Below are 21988 nucleotides of genomic sequence, written 5' to 3' on the forward strand. Positions count from 1 at the left end.
TGGGATGAGGGTCTGCAGCAGCACCTGAATGGAAAAGTGAGAATTGTAAAATTAGAGGCAGGGTATGGCACGGATGCAAATTGAAGAGGTTTGGATGAGCGTCCACGAAGTACACAAGCTGTATGTAGAGGCTGGGAGAATGAGATGATAGGATGAGAGCAAATCTAGAATGAGGAAGCTGTGCTGCAAGAAGACTGCATTGATGCCCAGGGGGCAGGCCCACAACATCGACCTGTAGACGGGGTGCAAGCTGGAAAGTTTGATGTATAGAGCGGCAGCTGCCATGGGGCAGAGGGTGGGATGAAGAAAATAGGGGGGGGATTGGTGAGATGAAAGTTAATAAACAACAAGGAAGCCATGCAGTGAGGAGACTGTGTCAAGTGCTCAGAGCGCTGGACAGGAGGTTGGCCCACAGCAGCACCTATGGAGGGGTGCAGGCTTGAAGGTGTGACGCATGGAGGGGTGGGATGATGCATATAGACAGATGTAGAGGAAGAGAAAGGGAGGGGTTGGGATGATGTGTTGAGAGGATAAGAGAGAACGAAAAGAGCATGGAGGGCTGTGTCTAAATGGGTGTAATGCTGTCAATCAAGGCAGTGTTCAGAGGGAAGGAGGAGCCAATTCAGAATGAAGGCTTAAACATGCTGCCTGCTTTATTTTCCAACATTTCAAATAGGACCATCTTGGCAAGCAGTGTAGGTGAACTAGTGCCCTGGTGATGTGCATAAAAAATGCAGATTACAAGCCATTATCTAATGCAGCTCAGGTAATTATATTATTATCAAAACAGCCCCCAGGCACCAACTTGTGAGACAGCAAGAACTATAAGACATTGAGGCTAATGCCTCCAGCTTAGACACAACCAGGAAGGGTAACAGGAAGACAAAGAATGCTCCAGCAGGGGGCGTGGAGTTGGAGATAGAAGGTCAGGACGTAATCGCATTGCTGTGCAGGGGCTTTGTACACTGGCAGATGGGTTTCTCTCTTTAGCTGAGTGAGTGAAGCGGAAGCCATTGTTTCAGAGCATGTTACTGGAACATTGAGTCTGTTCTGCCGGAGAGGAGGAAATGGGAATCTCAAGGTGCTGCAGACCTTGTAGCAGTGGAGCGGCAGCCATGACGATGGTAGATTCTCATTCCCCAAACATGAGGCAGTCCTGTAGCAGCGTGGCTGGAGATGAAGGTAAGGGGAAGCTCAAAGCCATGCGCCAGCATTGGAGACAGATGTGGGGAGTCACTCAGGAGGCTAGTTGCAGTAGGAGGAGAAGCTGGAGAGCAGAGCACCGATCCGGAGCGGGAAATACCGCAGAGCATAGAACAGTTGAAGCGGTTTGCAGGTGTGACAATGGCCAAACATAACTTAAAATACTAGGCAGTCCCATAGCAGTTTAGCCGGAGTAAGTAAAAAACAGGAGGCTTGGTGGGCTTGATAATGGCTGAACACAGCTCCAAATATGAGGATCAGCAGAAATGACCTAGCACGGAGGAGCGAGCTGACGTAATGAAGCAGTCGAGTTGAGATCTGTGTCCTTGCATGCAGGATGAGTTCGGGCCTGGCCCTATATATATATATATATATATATATATATATATAAAGGTAGATATAATCTTTAAATATACATGTAATTATGTATATTAGTTCCCACTCCTAGGCCTTGAGCTGAAAGGGCCCTTGAGTACTGAAACAAATGATAAACAGAAAACAACAAAAAGGACAAACTCATACTAGTCTTTTGATGTTTATCCTATTTGTGTTGCAACTGGTTCGCATATTGTACCAGATACAATTGTAAAAAATAGATTAAAAAGTAGACAACAGATTCCAGATATCTGTGCTGTTCAAAATACTACGTAACTATTGGTCATCTATATTTTCATATATAGTGAAAGAAAGATAATATAAAAAAAGTAAGATTTCTGGTTAAGTTCTGTTCTGAAGGTGTTTTACATCGACAGATGACACGCTGCATGCTGAGTGCCCCATGCTTCAGTGCTCTGGGAGTGCTTAAAGTCCTGAGTTTAACACTTTATCACTGAGAGCTGATCCAGAAACTTCTTCACTCACAGCAGCCATGACTTTAATCCCTATCTTCATCTTGACCCTGATCTTCTGGACTCCAGGTCAGACTCTGATTCAGATTCAGTTTGGAGAAAGTATCAAGAGGTTCTTTAAAATATTATTTATATGATTTGTGTATTTGTGTAAAATAGTTCCCCTTCATGTCTGTTTTCCAGAGTCTGCTGGTCAGGTGACTGTGACTCAGACTCCTGCAGTGAAATCTGTTCTTCCAGGAGACACAGTCACTATCAGCTGTAGGATCAGTCAGGCAGTGTACCAAGACTCAGCAGGCCAGTGCTTAAACTGGTATCTGCAGAAACCTGGAGAAGCTCCTAAACTCCTGATTAAATTTGTAAATCAGCTCCAGTCTGGTTTTCCAACTCATTTCATTGGCAGTGGATCTGGAACTGACTTCACTCTGACCATCAGTGGAGTCTAGTCTAAAGATGCAGGAGATTATTACTGTAAGAGTCACCATGTAATCAACAACAAGGCTGTATCCCCACAGTGAATCAGACAGTGAAAATAAAAACCTCCTTCACTCCAGCTGCACAACTCAAACATCATCAGTTCAGTGAAGTCGCACCCTGCTGGTCGTTCAGTAGAAACTGACTCTTGTTGTAGCTCTTGTTGTCCATGAAGGGCTGGACAGTGTGGAGATGACCACAGATGAGAAGAGTAGTCCAGACCAACTTAAAGAAGTCAGGTTATCAAATGTAAGGTAAAGCACAGTGTTATTTTAATTTTTAACATCTCCTTCCTCTCAGAGTTCCAGTTCACTTTCCGACTGCATCTGTTTAAACGGGTAAGTGATGTCCTCTTCCTCTGACTCCAGCTCAGTGTTTAAAGCATTTAGGTCATACACAGCTTCTCTGTTTGATCAGTTCTCAGACCTGAACCCAGAGGTTTCAATTTTAAACAGTTTTAGGTGTTTAGATTTTCAGCACTGGGCTTTATTTCTTACAACAGTGTTACACTAATGAAGCACAACTTTAATACCACCTGCCTAATGTGCTGTTAAGGAAGGCGGGTATGTGTCAAACTGACATTTACATCATTGGGATTCACAAAGAACACAGGGACAGCATCTGGTGCTGGCCCCAGCTAAACCACCTCCAGCAGCCACCCGGGCTTTTGTAGAAGGCCTCCCACCCAAGCACTGGCCAGGCCCACACCTGCTAGCTTCAGTGGATTAGCATATTCTGATGGTCAAGTGCTATGGCTGCTGGCTAAAGCATGGTGAAAAGAGCAGCACAGTGGCTTGGTGGTAAACATGTTTGCCTCTCCGTGCCAGGATCTTGGGTTCAAGTCTCATCTGGGTGGAGTTTTCAAGTTCTCCCTGTGTCTGCTAAGCATTTTTACAGCCCCTGTCTGATCTATGAACTGAGAACTGTTTTCTCATTTAATGTATATATTCTCAAACTTTCCACTTGTGGATGGAAAACAGAAACAGAATTTGTCCTTTGTAGCACCTCACATTATTCCCCAGAAACACTGGAATTCAAGGGTGACAACCTAAGACTTTAAAAGATTTTCAAGGTTACATTTAGAAAAGGAAAAAAGGTGTGTTACTATGTACAATGATTGTCTATTTTTCTTCTCAACAATGTTCTGTAAATATAACTATTAGGTGTATAAATAAGTTAAAAGCATTTTCCTTCAATCATTCAATGTCTGTAAGCAATTATCCTCTTCAGGGTGTGGGTGGGTCTGGAGCATACCCAGAATCACTGGCCTCAAGGCAGGAACACACCCCGGAGGGGTAGTCAATGCTTTGCAGGGTGACGCACTCACACTTTCATCTAGGGACACTTTTGAGTCACCAGTCCACCTACCAACATGTGTTTTTGGACTGTGGGAGGAAACTGAAGCATGCAGAGGAAACCCATGCAGACATGGGGAAAACACACCGAACTGCTTACAGACTGTCATCCGGAGCAGGGCTTGAACCCACAACACCAGCCTAAGCACCCTGGAGCTGTGTGACATTGACACTACCTGCTGTGCCACCAAGTATTTTCATGTAAGGTATAATTGTAATTCACACCTTATGTTGCTCATTTTTCATTTAATGCATAGTAAAAAAACAACAACTAACATTTAAGTTTAAATACACTATGTTCATTGAAGATGCTCTTCGTTGGCTGAGAGAAGTTTCAATCATGATTTAGCATTTATTCATATGAAGTGAAGGGCAGTAAGAATGTTTTTAGGTATCACTCAGTATGACATCACAATAATTACATCTCCCATTAAGATAACACAAATTAAGAGGATAAAGTAGGATAATCAACTCATTATGACATCACAACATCTTAGTATTCTATCATGACTTCACATTAGCTAAGTCTAATTTCATGACATCACAGTGGCTAAACTTCCCAGTAACACATGCCAGCATGATCACCCATGATGATGTCACAGTGGCAGATTCATCAATATGACACCTCATTAGTTGAATCTCCCATTGTGATATAAGAGTTTAAACTCTTACTATGTCATCATAGTATCTAAATATATTCCATTATAACAACACAGTAGCTAAGAATTTCATTATTACTTCTCATTAGCCAAATCAAATTTTATGACATCACACCGGCTATATTTCCACGTATGACACGCTTGCTCGATTATCCATGATAACATCATAGTGGCTGATTCAGCAATATGACACCACATTATTTGAATCTCCCATTATGATATACAAATTTTATCTATAATTATGACATCACAGTATGTAAACCTCCCATTATGACATTACAGTATCTAAGTATCCCATTATGATTTTGGCATTAGCTAAGTCAAATATTATGACATCACATTGGCTTTAAAAAAGTAGTTGAGGCTCCCATTTTGACACAGCAGCACAATCTCGAAAAACATATCACAGTCTGCATTGTAAAACCAAGTAGTTGACTCTTCCCTCCTGTCAAGAAAGAAAAAAGTTTAGGAGTTTGAGAAGTAATTACCGAGTAAAGAAACTGAATTAATGACAAGTTAACAAATTACATTGTGAATTATACATAAAATTAGCCATAATACTAAAACCACCTATATTCACTGTCCATTTTATCAGCTGCACGGCCACGTATGTGCACATGGTATTTCTATATTTGCAGACTGTAGTCCATCTGTTACTTTGTACACATTTTTGCCAACTTTCACCGTTCTTCAATGGTCAGAAGCAAATCATTGCAGATGTGATTTAGGTGGTGGATCATTCTCAAAGCTGCAGTGACACTGATGTGTTAGTGTGTGTTGTGCTGCTATGAGTGGATCAGACACAGCAGTGCTGCTGGTAAAAGAGTGTAGAAACAAGGAGGTCATTTTTAAAGTTTTGGCTGATTAGTGTTTATAATAAATGAAGGATGATTAAAAGAAGTGAGATTTCTGGTGAAGTTCTGTTATGAAGGCACGCATGACTCCGTGATAAAACTCATAGGTAGGCTTTGGAGGTCCTGGTTTGATAATGGTTTGTACTTGGTCTAAAAAGTTGTAGAACCACTGCTCTAAATGAAGAGAGCAGGCACGTGCACAGATAGACCCCTAGTGGTGCTCAAGCACCTACTCTTTTGCCCTGGAAAAGAAGAGTGCCATTTCTGCTGAAGCCCAACTTTTCTTCATTCATCAAAAAATAAAAATAAAAGTTACCCTCTCTGTCATCATCTCCCCCCAAAAATGTTTTGATATCTGACGGGCATTTATTAGACTTCTTGTGAGATTTCTGCCTAGATCTGATCCACGGCACACACAAGCTCCCACCTTCCTCAGTTTAGCACTCATGCAGTGCTGATCTCCAGGCCAAACTGCTACACTGTGGTGATGATGTGTTAGGGTGTGTTGGGCTGGTGTGAGTGGATCAGACACAGCAGTGCTGCAGGTCAAAGAGTGTAGAAACATGGAGGTAATGTTTAATGTTTTGGCTGATTAGCGTTTATAATAAATGAAGGATGATTAAGAGAAGTGAGATTTCTAGTGAAGGTCTGTTCTGAAGGTGTTTTGCATCGACAGAGGACACGCTGCACTGAGTGCTCCATGCTTCAGTGCTCTGGGAGTGTTTATAGTCCTGAGTTTAACACTTCATCACTGAGAACTGCTCCAGAAACTTCTTCACCCACAGCAGCCATGACTTTAATCCCCATCTTCATCTGGACCCTGATCTTCTGGACTCCAGGTCAGACTCTATTTCAGATTTAGTTTGGTAAAAGTCTTCAAGAGGCTCTTTAAAACGTTATTTGTATGATTTATATAACTGTGTAAATTAGTTCTCCTTCATGTCTGTTTTCCAGAGTCTGCTGGTCAGGTGACTGTGACTCAGACTCCTGCAGTGAAATCTGTTCTTCCAGGAGACACAGTCACTATCAGCTGTAGGGTCAGTCAGGCAGTGCACTATCACAGCTCATATGGTCACTACTTAACCTGGTATCAGCAAAAACCTGGAGAAACTCCTAAAGTCCTGATTAAACTTGCAAATCAGCTCCAGTCTGGTTTTCCAGCTCGTTTCAGAGGCAGTGGATCTGGAACTGATTTCACTCTTACCATCAGTGGAGTCCAGTCTGAAGACGCAGGAGATTATTACTGTCAGAGTTTACACAGTGGTGGTGTGTTGTCACAGAGAAACAGAGCAGTACAAAAACCTCCTTCACTCCAGCTGCACAACTGAAATATCATCAGTTCGGTGAAGTTGCCTGCTGCTGGTCATTTCGTTGAAACTGATTCTTTTTGTAACTCCTGTTGTGCATGAAGTGCTGGACAGTGTAAAGATGACCACAGCTGAGAAGAGTAGTCCAGACCTGCTTAAAGAAGTCAGGTTATAAAATGTAAGATAAAGCACAGTGTTATTTTAATTTCTAACGTCTCCTTCCTCTCAGAGTTCCACTTCAGTTTCACAGACTGCATCTGTTTAAACGTGTGAGTGATCTCATCTAATTAGCTCAGACTGTTTGACTGTTAGACAAACAAGGTTCATTTTATGACAGTGCATCAGGATCTCAGATGATGTTAATGGCCTAGGTTGTTTATGGCTTGTTTTATAACAGTGCCCAATGATGTGTTACGACAGTTCATCCTGTTTCAGATATTTACATATACATTTATGCATTTGGCAGACGCTTTTATCCAAAGCGACTTACAAAAGAGGATCTAACATTCAAACTACAGCACAATTTATACAAAATACATTACATTGAGTGCTATATGCCAGAAAGTAATAAGTGCATAAAAGAAAGACTTTCAGTGCAAGAGATACTTTCGGAAGAGCTGGGTCTCAAGGATTTCTTGAATGTGGAGAGGGTTTCTGTTGCTCTGATTTGAAGCTTGTTCCACCAACGTGGTACCAACGATGAGAATAGCCTCGACTGACCTGTACGGGGGGTTGACTGTGTTAGTTGGCGCTCCTTTGAGGAGCGGAGAGGGTGGGTGCTAACATATGGTTTTAAGATTCTACTGAGGTAGATGGGAGCAGAGCCAGTGAATACTCTGAAGGCCATCATTAGTGATTTAAATTAGATGTGAGCAGCTAAGGGTAGCCAATGCAGCTCAACTAATAGGGGTGTGACATGTGCTCTTTTAGGCTGGTTGAAACCAGGCGTGCTGCAGCATTCTGGATCATCTGTAGCAGTCTCACAGCACAGGCCGGAAGACCTGTCAGGAGGGCGTTGCAATAGTCAAGGCGGGAGATTACTAACATCTGAACAAGAAGCTGTGTTGCATGTTGAGTAAGGTATGTCCTAATCTTCCTTATGTTGAATCGGGAGAAGCGGCACGATCGAGCTACAGCGGTAACGTGATCTGTGAAGGTCAGATTCAAGTTGCTACTGAAGTGTCACCTGGAGGAAAGGATAAAGAGTACTGTGTGTCATCTGCATAGCAGTGATAGGAGAAGCCATGTGAATGTATGATTGGGCCTAGAGAGGTGGTGTACAAGGCAAAGAGGAGGCTCCCAGCACTGAGCCTTGGGGCACACCTGTGGTGAGGTGATGTCGCGCTTATGTTTGTCCAAGCCATGACACATTGAAGGATCGCCCAGTGAGATAAGACACAAACCAGGAGAGTGCATTGTTCTTGAAGCCCATGTCAGTAAGTTTGATTAGTAAGATGTGATGGTTCAGTCTGAGATCATCAAACTTCATCCTGTAACCAGAGTGCTCAATAAACAGTATTATATCCAGACTGGTCTCCTCTATTCACTTTGAAACCAACAGAAGACAAGTTTAATCCCCATCTTCATCTGGACCCTGATCTTCTTGACTCCAGGTCAGATTACACTCAGTGTGTTCTTAAACATGGACATTACACACTATATGTCTAAATGTTTACAGGCACCTGCCTATCCTGTTTAATTGCTTAGTATTTGATTGCATTCAGACACAGGAGCATTAGAGCACTAAAGGTGTAGTCACTGAATGAAATGTATCAGGGATTGGATATTGGATGATTAGTTCTGATCCACTCCAAGTCATCCCAATGGTATTGTATTGAACTCCACTGCTCCACAGTTTTGTACTCCTCTGGCTTGCACTTGATTTAGAGCATGGAGATTTTAAGCTCATGTGTGACTCCTCCTTTTAGAGATGAAACTCGTTTCAGTGGCAGGGGATCTGGAACTGACTTCAGTCCAGTCTGAAAATGCAGGAGATTATCACTGTCAGAGTTTCCATTATATCAACAGTAAGGATTTATTCACACAGTGAAAGAGTCTGTGAAATAATCTGGTCAGTTCAGTCACTGTTTTAGCTTCATTAGTGATTGTCTAGTGCAGATGTTCCCAATCCCAGTCCTGGGGGTTCCACACCGTGCACATTTTTCTTGCATTGTTTCACTGAGCACAACCAAGTAACAAATGAACAAGTTCCTCATGGGCTGGGTCAGCTGTGTAGTGCTGAGAAAACACAACATGATACAGGCCATAAGGTCTACAGGACCAGGACTGGGCTCAACTGAACTAATGAACCCTCTGCAGGCCAACTGAGTCACATCTGAACAACATGAAATCCCCCTGCTGGCAGTTCACTTCTGCTCAGTCGTGTTTATGGTTTTCAGTTCAGTTTTCAAGAAGGATAAATAGAGCAGATAATGCTGTAATTTTTAAAAAAATTATCCCCATTCAGATCAGGAAGTAAAGATAAAGATCATAAATCACATTCATTATCCGCAAAACTCAGAGATCAACAAAAACTGAACTTTTTGAACAGAAACACATCCATCATTAACATCTTTCCTCTATTTCTCAGTCTAATCACACAGAGGTATTTATTGCCTTGCTTTTCTCACTGCAGGTTTGTTGGGTTCTTTCAACGTCCCCCAATAAATTTAACCGCTGGTATTCCCCACTGTCAAGCCCTTCACTTTGGCTTCAGACACAAAATAGGTACGTAAACCATTTAAAAGCACAGATGTGAATAATATGGATCAACACTACAACTGTATATAAATAGAGCAGATAATGTCGTATTTTTTAAAAGAATGATCCCTATTCAGATCAGGAAGTATGAGAAGTATAAAAACTCAGAGATTGTCACGCCCTTGTCCTGTCATGCCTGTTTTCCCTGCCATGTGGTCTTGCACATGGCTCTGTTTGTTATTGTTCATGTCTCCGCCCTAGTGCTGCCTTTGTTCCTCCTCCTCGTCCATGTCTCATTTGTAGTCCTGCCCCCTTGTTATCAGTCTCATGTGTCTTTGTGTGTATATAGGTCCCTTTGTCTCTGTATGTTTGTCGGTCATTTGTTTCATTTCCCATGTCATGTTGTTTAGACCTCTAGTCTGTCTGTCCTGTTTGCTTTAGCTCTCCATCTTTAGGATTTGTCTGTCTGTCTCTGCTGTTTCTCGTTTCCACTGTCATTCTGTCTCGTCTGTTCCTCGCTCCATTGTTGTTGGTTTGCTATCTCCAGTCTGTCTTGTATGTTACTCAGTGTAGGTTTCTCTCTCTGTCTGTTTAGCTCTTCCATGTCTAGTTCTTAGCTTAGCATCTTTAGCTTTTTCTGTTTAGGTTTCTGTTCAGTTCTCTCTGTCTAGGTTAGTCTGTTTACTTCTCGTTGTCCAGGTATGTGTTTAGCTCTTCCTGTCTAGGTCTCTGTTTAGCTCTCTGTGTCCAGGTTTGCCTATTTAGTTCTATGTCTGGGTTGAGTCTGTTTCTCTGTCTGTTCAGCTCCCTCTAAGTTTCTCTGCCCAGTTCCCTCGCTATCTGTCAGGTAGTCAAACTCTGTCAACCAGGTACGTAAACCATTTAAAAGCACAGATGTGATTAAAAAAAAATTAGAGATTGAGATTACCTCCAATGATGACAAGTCTCGTTTTTCCAGTGAGGATGTCATTGGCTGATCAGGCTTTTTTGAGTGCTCCATGCTTCAGTGCTCTGGGAATGTTTATAGTCCTGAGTTTAACACTTCATCAGTGAGAGCTAATCCAAAATCTTCTTCACCCACAGCAGCCATGACTTTAATCCCCATCTTCATCTGGACCCTGATCTTCTGGACTCCAGGTCAGACTCTGTTTCAGATTCAGTTTTTGGAGAAAGTCCTCAAGAGGTTCTTTAAAATATTATTTATATGATTTTTATAATTGTGTAATAAAATTCTCCTTCATGTCTGTTTTCCAGAGTTTGCTGGTCAGGTGACTGTGACTCAGACTCCTGCAGTGAAATCTGTTCTTCCAGTAGATACAGTCACTATTAGCTGTAGGTTCAGTCAGGCAGTGCGCTATCACAGCTCATATGGCCACTACTTACACTGATATTAGCAGAAACCTGGAGAAGCTCCTAAACTCCTGATTAAACTCACGAATCTGCTTCAGTCTGGTTTTCCAGCTCGTTTCAGAGGCAGTGGATCTGGAACTGACTTCACGCTGACCATCAGTGGAGTCCAGTCTGAAGATGCAGGAGATTATTACTGTCAGAGTTACCACAGTAGTTATGTGTTCACACAGTGAAACAGAGCCATACAAAAACCCTCTTCACTCAGAGACTGCACTGCTGCAGTGAAACATACTGCAGGTGCTAAGTTGAGGATGTGAAACTGCACAGTCACACACTAACAGATGAAATTAGGAAAGTTATTATAGGATAATAGGGTGGCATAGTGGTGCAGCAGGTAGTGTCACAATCACACAGCCCCAGGGTCCTGGGGTTATGGGTTAGATCCCTGCTCCAGGTGACTGTGAGGAGTTTGGTGTGTTCTCCCCATGTCCATGTGGGTTTCGTGGCATTCTCCTGTTACCAACTTTACATTACCACTCTCAGGCTTTTCAAAATATATTTTATACCTCTTAAAAAGTACCATATAACATGATTTCATAATCATAAAACAAACACCCTCTTCACAGCTCCTCCGTGTGATCTGGAGGTGCAGGTGCCTCATGTTTGTAGATTAAGATCATGAGATCAGTAATCCAGAAGAATGTATGATCATACATCAAATCACTGAAGCCCTCCATAAACAACAACGGACAGTGAATGTGAGGAAGATATTTTATTTATTGTTCAACAATTCATAAACAGATTCCATAAAGCAGACTGGGACGTATGTGCTCTAAAACTTGGTCAGTGTTTCGCTGACCGTTGCGTGTGAGTCTTTGCTGGCCTCACAGATGACTGTGCTCTGGAGCCACTGCTGCTGGGTGAGGGTCAGTGTGCTGCTCCAGCTGTAGGAACCCCCCGTCCTTCTGCAGAAGCGCAGGACTGTTACTGACCCCTGAGCTCTGAACGGCACCGCCCACCTTCCAGCTCAGCTTCCAGTCTGAGGGGAAGCCCTCGGAGCCCACACACAGCAGAGTCACCTTCTCATCCACAGCTGCACTGGAGGGGGGCAGCACTGTGAGGGTAGGTGCTTTGTCACCTAGAGGACACACACACACACATACACACACAGAGGGCAATATAGTGTCTTCACAGGGATCCAACAGTCACTATTTTATACAATGGAAGTTCTGGGGCACTACAGAACTGTAATATACTTTAATATTTTTTTATCACAAATAATCTCACACTGTAAAGAGTAGCCAGTGTTTTGAAATTAATTACAAAAATTAAAAGGATTTAAAATGGAGATAAAAGGTTTTGTTATAAGAGTGACAATATAACATGGTTTGACATTGAACTTATAAATATCCTGATTTTTTTTTCCGTTTTTCAACAATCTGCCACAATTACATTTCCATAACTTTTTCTGCAGATAAATTAAAATATAATTATTACCAAAGCATATTTAATTAGACGGGCAAAAGAGTGGTTTACATAACAAACCTCCTATCATAATTAAATTAATTTAAAGTAAAATTAGGATTAAATATACAGGAATTTTAACAAAAGAAATTCCACAAGAAAATAGGTAACCAGAATTATTAATAAAAATGCAACTAATATACGTTATTTAAAAATTATATTTACATAATACTTCATCAAAAAGACTAGGATTATTGGTGGCGAGAATGACTATATTTCATATATGTAATTTCATAAGAAGGAATATATTTAAATGTATTAATTATTTTAATAAGAATTAAATAATTACTAATTTACTAGTGTTATTTTTAAATACATACAAATAATTACATTTACCAGAAAATATACCCAAAATATACATTTCTTTTCAATTTTTAATTTACTAATATTTAATGTGTGAAAGTTTTTACATGTCAAAAGTTTGTTCAATTTAAATACACGTTTCTGGTATCAGAATTTTTAACTAAATTATAAATGGATCATAGTAATTACTTTTAAAATAGATGATGATTTAGAAAACATAGACGTTTTATTTTAATTATCACTTACTGAAAGAAGAGTTTGCAGTAGTCTATTAATTTATCACCTATTCATTTAAGCCCAACTGGTAACAATTAATTACTATATACAATTAATATATGTGAAAATAAATAGTAATATGCTTTTTAGTTTGTTTTTTTTTTTTTTTTTTTTTTTTTTTTTTAACAGAAAATAAATACACTATGTTGTAATTTCATAAAATTGAAATTTACTCACATCCTACAGAGAGTTTGGTTCCTCCACCAAAAGTGTACCACAGTGATACAAAGTCATTCACAGGCTGTACAAAAACCTCCTGCTCAAAAACACTGCTGTCTTCACACCCCATTGAAGAAACAAATAACTTAACAACAACATTTCTATCTGTCAGGTGTGAAATATATCAAATGTATCATATACATAAAAACTATGCCCAAAATTATCACCTCAATGTCACCTGAAAGTTGACAAAGTTCCTCTGATTTTGCAAATGATTTAAGTAGATATTAACATTACAAAGTAATGACAGACAAAACTAAGGATACTATAAAATAGATGAAAACTGAAAATAATCTGTAACTTATGCCTTTTCATGGGGGTCTAAAACAAAATTCCATTCAGAATTTCAGCCCATTTTATTGCTGCCAACAGCCACACATTTCCACTTCAAAAATAGTAGGAACATTAACACATGCAAGATCCACAAAGTACCATCAAAAAAGAACCACAGCTACAGGTACAGTTACAGCTGAACCTTCTGAACCTGCCCCCTGCTGGCAGTTTACACAGCTGCAGGGCCTTGAAAACTATTCAGTCTCCCTTAAAATAAGTCACCACATTCATCTGGACTACAGAACCCGCTTTGATACTTTCTACTGTGTTATGTTTTATGTGAAAATATGGGCCCTCCAAATGAATTAATTGGCTGATACAGGTTCTAGGGAAAGATAACATTGCTGCTGTCCAAAGAAAAACGTGTATCTCCATTTTCCTTGTATTTCATTTCCATTGTTTCAACACATCAGCTGCACTTTACACTGTAAAATTTATTTATTTATTTTTTTATTTATTTACACTGGTTTTATTTATTTATTTATTTATTTATTTTTTGGACAGTGACAATATTTCATGACAAAAATGAGTGAAATAAATTTGCTGTTTTAATCAGACATAACATTAAAATCTACTCATAATGGAATGTTAAAAAAAGTTGTGTAAATTGAATATTCATTGCTATCTTTGTCAATAGCCTGGACTAGGGTTACCAGAACCCCACCTTAGAGCCAGGCCCGACTCTAGACCGCTTTGACGGGAAGAGCAAAACATAAAAGGTGGGTTAAATAGTCTTTAGTCACATTTAGGAAGCTAGAACTGTATTCTGGGTTTGATTTGAGAGGGGATGCCAGTTACATTTAGGGACTGCATACTACATAAAAGTAAAAAAAAAAAAAATGGTGTTCAGCGAAAAACCAGAAGGAAGTTTGAATGTCACACATGAAGGCATGATTAAAAGTAATTTAGATATTTTGGGAAAGAAGACAACAGGACGACTTAAAAGTATTTGTAAAAAGCAGCAGATTTCTGCCACGTAATCAGTTTTATTCATGACTTGCTTCATGAACAGCTGTTTTACAGATGTATAAAATGAAATACACTTTTCACCATGATTAACATGAGTCTACTTTTTATTGCCACAAGCCTGTCAGAACATTATTAGCCAAACTTCAAAATATCTCTGGATTATACTGAGCTTCTACTTCAAACAATTCAGGAGTGTTTTGCATCACAGCTTTATCACGTCATCTTCAGCATTGTTGTGAAAAAACTAATTTTCAAACTATGAAGAGATCTTTAAGCTTGTGGATCAAATGACTGTTCTCTTTAGAAGTGAACTTAGGCCGTTTTGGAATGAAAAATGGTTCGAAGATACCTTTAATATTTGTTCAAAGACACCCCAAAATGAATGGGAGAGCATGGCCACACTCAGATGGTCACCCCGTTGGTTGACGGCACAGGTGAGGGTGGCTGGCAAATGGATTGCAGCTTTGGCTGTCTCCAAGCAAAAATTTAAATGTGAGAGAGTTCGATGAGGACATGGAAAACAACTTTCAGTCAGCTCAAGAAGATTCTGGTAAACCATGAGGCAGCTCAGGAGGGGAAAGCAAATTCCCACTAGTACTGTATATGATAGGGGCTTGAAGCTGTTCACCTCAACTGGGGATGTCACTAGATGGTGTTATAAATACCTAGAGTATCCTCTCTATCACATCAGCACATCTTCTGTGGAGGATGCAGAATTTGGGGGGGTCTAGGTGCCTGAGGTAGTTATAAAACACCAGACTGAAGAGATCTGCCCTGAGATTTATGGATTTGGAGAAGGCATTCCACCGTGTCCCTTGGGGTATTCTGTGGGTGGTGCTCCTGGAGTATGGGGTATTGGGCCCACTACTATGAGCTATCCAGTCCATATATAAATGGAGCAGGAGTTTGCTTTGCATTGGTGTCAGTAAGTCATATTTGCAAATTAGAGTCAAGTTGTTCACTGGAAACATTGGATTTTATATAAAAATTTTTTGGTCACTTATGTAAATGACCACAACTAAGTGCAACCAATGGTAATTTTCCACTACATGGTACTTACCCTACTTTACTATCAGCTATTTGCTTTTCCATCACACGTGGGCGTCATTAGACCTGTTTTAGGGGGCTATAGTCCCCCTAAATGTTCTTTAGCTCCCCCAGTTATGTCAAAAATGTTTTTCTGTCTCCAGACAACCGTTGGCTCTTGGTCTGTATTGCTGTCTTGGCAGAATATGCACACGTAGTGTTGCCAACTGTCCCCTAAAATACGGAATCGTCTCGTATTCGTACACTAACAGGTGCGTGCCGTTTTGAACCGATACGGGACGTGATTTGTTCCATATTTTTGAGGTCACACTGTTATAGCAATAGACAGAAACACACAGCTCTCTCTCAGCCAGAGCAAGTATAGTAAGGTCAAAAGTTTTATTATGTCACGCCCTCGTCCTGTCATGCCTGTTTTCCCCGCCATGTGCTCTCTCTGCACATGGCTCTGTCTGTTATTGTCCGTGTCCCTGCCCTTGTCCTGCCATTGTTCTGCCTCCTTGTCTGCCGTCCTCATTATCTGTTTCAGGTGTGTCTCGTCTGTTTATGTATTTAAGTTCCCTTGTGTCACTTCCTTTCATCCGTCATTTGTTTTGCTATGTTCCAAGTCGTGTCGTTTTGTGTCTTTCTCTTTCAAAGTCATGCCGTGTTGATTCTTTCTTGTTCCTAGTCATGCCGTGTTGTTCCTTTCCCTCTCCAAGTCAAGTCGTTTTGTTTCCTTGTCATTTCGTTGTGTTTTCTAGTCATGTTCCTCTTCCGTAGTTGCCTGTCTTTGTTTTGTTATATCTTTTGTTTAATTCAAAGTACGGTGTTTTAGCGAGTGCGTCCGTCTCCGTCTGCCCTCTGCGAATCCTGACATAATGACTGATCAAAAGGACGCAGCTAACATGGACAAACTACTGGATAAAGCCATGAAAATGGCAGAAGATTTACTGGCCATAAGGGTGGATGATCAACCTGCTATCCTGCAGTCTTATCTGGGAGTACCTGCAGAATTTGAAGGAAGTACCAACTGCGAAGTTTTTATATTCCAATGTAAAAACTATTTTGAATATTTAACCTGTCCTCCTCCTCCTGACTTTATTAGAATCATGTTTATTAGAATCAATAGAATCCATCTCCGTCAGTCCGCCCTCGCAAATCCTGACATATTAATTTGAAAAAAAAATCTGAAAATGAAAGTTCAAATCTTGAGATTGAACTTTGGAAAATACAACACTGAATTTCTTTGTTCAAAAAAATTGAATAATTGAATTAAAGTTCTATTTAAACTGAAAAAAATCATCCTACACTTATTTTAATTTTAATTTATTATTATTATTTATTATTAATTTAAATTTTTGTTGTGCACTGAAATTATGCATCTGAATATAATTGCTCTTGAATAGAATTCGTGATTTTTCAGGAACACATTTTCACTGTTAATATTCAAGGTTAATAAATTCAGATAAAAAAATTCAAGCTCAAAAAATTCAGATACACATCCGGGACACCAAGGATGTGTCACCACTAGATGGCAAAATACGAACACAACTTCCATGCCGTGGAAAAACTACACGTTTATCTTCCTTCCGCGGATATTATCTCTTTATTTTCATAATAATAAACGTGTAGATTTTCCACGGTATGGAAGTTGTGTTCGTATTTCGCCATCTAGCGGCGACAGAATGCAACTAGTGCAGCATTTAAGGTGAAAGAGAAAATCCAAATTAATCGATTGCTCATCCTTGGTGTCCCAGATTCATTCATCCATTCATTCATTATCTGTAAGCACTTATCCAGTTCAGGGTCGTGGTGGGTCCAGCGCCTACCTGGAATCATTGGGCGCAAGGCAGGAATTCACCTTGGAGGGGGCACCAGTCCTTCACAGGGTAACACAGACACACACACATTCGAGTCGCCCATCCACCTACCAACGTGTGGACTGTGGGAGGAAACCGGAGTACCCAGAGGAAACCTACATGAGGAGAACACACCAACTCCTCACAGACAGTCACCCGGAGCGGGAATTGAACCCACAACCTCCAGGTCCCTGGAGCTGTGTGACTGCGACACTACCTGCTGCACCACTGTGCCGCCCTGGTGTCCCTGATGTGTATCTGAATTTTTTGCAACTCGTATTTTGGTATCTATCTGAATTTGGTCTACTGAATTTGAGCAACTTCGAAATAAACTGTTTGAATTTTTTTGAGCTTGAATTTTTTCATGTGAATTTATTAACCTTGAATAATAACAGTGAAACGTGTTCTTGAAAATTCACGAGTTCTATTCAAGAGCAGTTATATTCAGATGCATAATTTCAGTGCAAAAAAAAATCAGTGCTACAAATTCAAAAAGGTGGTAATATTTCAAAGTCTGAGACAGATTTGGGTTTGGGTGGCACGGTGGCTTAGTGGTCAGCACATTCGCCTCTCAGCGCTGGGATCTTGGGTTCAAGTCCCATCTGGGTGGAGTTTCCATGTTCTGCGTGGGTTTCCTCCGGGGTCTCCGGTTTCCTCCCACAGTCCAAAAACATGGAGGGTAGGTGAATTGGCTTCTCTAATAACTGTCCTGGTGTGTGTGTGTGCCCAGACATAGATTGGCGCTCTGTCCTGGGTGCAATCCTAGTGCCTGATGCAGTCCTCCAGGTGGACGGTTGTTCCTGGTCGAGAGTACGCTGTGCGAGTTTGGCTGCCACTTCTTACCAGTGTGTGGATTGAGTGTTCTGAGCAGTGTGGATTGTAAAGCGTCCTTGGGTGTCTAGAAAGGCGCTATATAAGTGTAAAGATAGATAGATAGATAGATTTGCTTCCATATTTCAGCGTCAGATTTTTTTTTTCAACGAACAAAATTTTGACCCTAATATAGCTCCATATAGTTCTCAGTGTTTCAGCATTGACCTTAGCACTGTGTCCTGAAGAAACTGCATTTCTTTCTCCCTCAACACATCACAGATACATTTTTAAATTAAAGTAATTCTTTATACATTAAAATCACATTAGATATTCTCATAGAGATTAACATTAATTAGAGTGTAAAACAAATATGTGTCCTAAATATGCAATTAATTCTATGACATTTTGACTGGACATCTGATAATGTAATGAGGACGAGACTGTCTTGTTTAGCCTGTTAGACCAATAAGATTCTTTTATCTTCAGATCTTATTTTAATTAATGAACAATTAAAAATAGTAGTTATTTTAAACTGCTTATACAGTATTTGCAAAATACTGTAGCAAATTCTGCTTTGTCATTGTTCCAAAAGGCCACTGACAGACACTGACAGTCCTGATGGCAGTGGGCTTAATAAATGTCAAAAAGGATTTACAAGTGCATGCTGGTCCCTCGGCCCCTGCATTCCTTATTTTGATTTCAGAAAGTTGACAACTCTATGCACAAGAGAAGGTGTAGTGAGTTTCCTGACAGTGAGTGTCATTTCAAGACGGAAAATAAAGAAAAAACATTAATAGAATGCCTGTTGCAATCTTTAATTAACCAAATTGAAAATCCGCTGAGGCACTAGTTGAAAGAGCGTTATGTGAGCAGAGGAAACCTGACTGTTGATGAATGTAAAGTAAACCTTCTGAAAAAGCCAATTAAAATGTTCTTGCATTAAACACTGCAGTATTTAGGGCAGTCTGAATTGATGTTTATGTTCTTTTCTCACGTTATGACAGTGTATTTTACAGATACCTGCAGATAACAAGTTAATAGTTGTTCACAACTCAGTTTTGATTTTCTACCTGTAGATGAACATTACATTTTTTTGTAAAGGCAGCAGCTGCTTGTGGCTTCGCTTAATCTGTACCTCATCAAAGAATATTGTTGCTATGAGGCAATTACCCCTTGGTTAAAGCTTAGCCTCCCTAATCATCAATCACTGGTGATGACCCTGCCATTACATGAACGTCCTATTTCGTGACTGGACCTGGGTACTTTTTTAGTCCCTGCTTGCTTGTGGTTCCAAGTGAGTCATGTTGGAACTAAAACATGAAGTGTAAACCTTACAGAATGCTGATTGGGCAGAGAGACTTGCAAAAATTAACCATTTGTGATCTCACCAAGCTGCAGCTGAGATCACGTTTATGTTTCCGACTCAAAACGCCAGCTTGTAAAATGACACCATTGTCTTTATGAAGAGGTACAATTGTTCCTAGTGTTGGTGCCCAGTGAATGAATCCAGTGACAGCTGGAAGATGCAATAAGGACTGAATAAACTACACTTACACCCTAAACTCATATGTGGCCAAGCCATGTTCAGTCAAAACAAACAAAAAACATGCAAATACACATTGCATAAATGACATTTAATGTTACCACTCCCATTGTGGTTTACAAAACCAGAGGTTCACATTAGAGAATGTGTTTTGCGATGTCATTGCCTACAGTTTTGGGGGGTGGCATTGTAGTAGAAAACAAACCATGTACCAGGTAAAAAAAAGGGAGTAGTGTAGGTACCATGCAAGTGTTGTCCATGTTTATTTTGAGAAATTTAGCATTTGTACAGTTCTTCACTTTTGAGCTATAGAAAATCTGAGAAATTCAAAGTACATTTGAAGTAGACCTATCAGACATACAAGCCAATGCTTACAAATAATAGGCAAAATCATAAGTCCAAGGACTGAACCCTGCAGCACCCGATGTCTAATAGTGCAGTCAATTTTTAATGTACATATTCTAATAAAATTCTGTCTGCCAAAGAATTAAGATCTAAACGACTGGACTGCAGTACCCGGGACAGATGAATATGATGGTTATCAGAACTATGATCTAACATATTAATAGAATCACTGTCAGCTGAGTCTGACTATGTCCTGCATTAGCATTCACTGTTTTCTGAGGACATTCTTTACTTTTCCATACAGTATATCACACTAATGCACTAATGATATAATTGCAATCATCTCTTTGGTCAGTTTTCTTATTGAAACACTTGCCAGGTGAGCAGCGTTTGTGGGTGAAACTCCTGCCCCAACAGTGTTGGAATGATGAATCTCCCTCAGTGTTACTAAGCTCTTTTTCCTCTTGCAATCTCCAACAGGACCAGCTCAGCATATTTATACATGCTACAAAGCCTGGTATTGTATGACTTGTTTAATTGGATCATGCAGGTCACCTGCGCCGAAGCATCTGCTATTGTTTTATATTTCTCCACTCATTCATTCAAGTGTGAGTAAATCAAACTCAATGTTAGAGTAACAATAAACTCCCACTCTAATTAGGATTTGTATGTTCCCCTTTTTAGAAGGCTCTGAATTCCCAGTGAGCCCTGGAAGGCCTCAGGTTAGTCATAGATGCTCCGTTCCAGCAGCTTCAAAAACCCTGGACACAACACAGAACCCAGATAATGAGACCCAGGTGAAGATCAGCAGGGACACACTCCTGAAGTCAGCAATACACAGCGAGCTCTGCTGTGCAGTCCCAGCAGCTCTGCTGTACACAAACAACTGCTGAACACGGAGCCTGGTGCTGTAACATGTGCTACCACAAATACTCAAACAAAGGCAATCCAACAACAATTCAGAAATTTTGAAATAACATTTACATGATCATCTGAATTGAAAGGTTCATCCAATGTTTCTTCTGAAATGAAGGCTATTAATAGAGTGTTTGTTCCTCTTTGCTAAAGAAAAAGCTTCTACTCATCTGGAAATAGTTTACACTAGTTGGAACGTTGCTCTGTGGCTGTGATGGCAGTCAGCCATGAGAACATTGATAAGGTCTGCTGCTGATGTTGGACAATGAGTTCTGGATCACGAACAGCACTCCAACTCATCGCTATGGTACAGGATGTTGCTCAATCACCAGTGGACAATTTCACACACTTACATCCTGGACATGTCCATACACTCACCCAGTCACTCACACAATAACCCATGTGGACGATGTCACACAATCACTCCATCTACCAACATGTGTTTAGACTGTGAGAGGATACCACTGCAGACACAGGGAGAACACACCACATTCCTCACAGGCAGTGAACTAAGGTTAGGACTATATCCAGGAGAAGTGTGGGATCAACTGAATATCAGTCAGCATTATCAGGAGTGTTTACATAACTTTGTTAAAAAAAAGTCCAAATATTAAAACAATGAAAAGTAAGCATTAGTGTAAGCAGATTATTGGTCATATTAAAGCACTATTATAAGCAGATTACATCTTATATACGTAATTTTTCCACTTGACGATAAGAGTGCAGTAGATGAGTTTATGTTGTGAACCCAGATCAACCAGTGTTTGTACAAATGAAACTGGGTAATTACAGGTAAATGATGATATCACAAATATTAAAAACTACTCATTTGGCCACGTCTTGTTGCGCTCAGCATGGCAAATTGTGCCTAAAATGTCCCAAAAACATGAGGCCCAATTTGTTGTTTACATGTTGTTCCTTTGGCATGTAGGAGTGGTCCACCCATGAGCCACCAGTTTATGTGGGCCATAAATATGGGGGAGGTGGGCCAAACTAGTTCCAGAAGAACTTTACTATCTGATAAAGGCAACAGTGCGCTATAGACAATATGTGACATATTAATAATACACAAATTATGATTACCAAGCTTAAGGACAATTTTAGAATAAAATG

Source organism: Hoplias malabaricus, chromosome 4 (genome assembly GCF_029633855.1).
Source record: "Hoplias malabaricus isolate fHopMal1 chromosome 4, fHopMal1.hap1, whole genome shotgun sequence".
In the NCBI taxonomy this organism is placed as follows: Eukaryota; Metazoa; Chordata; class Actinopteri; order Characiformes; family Erythrinidae; genus Hoplias; species Hoplias malabaricus.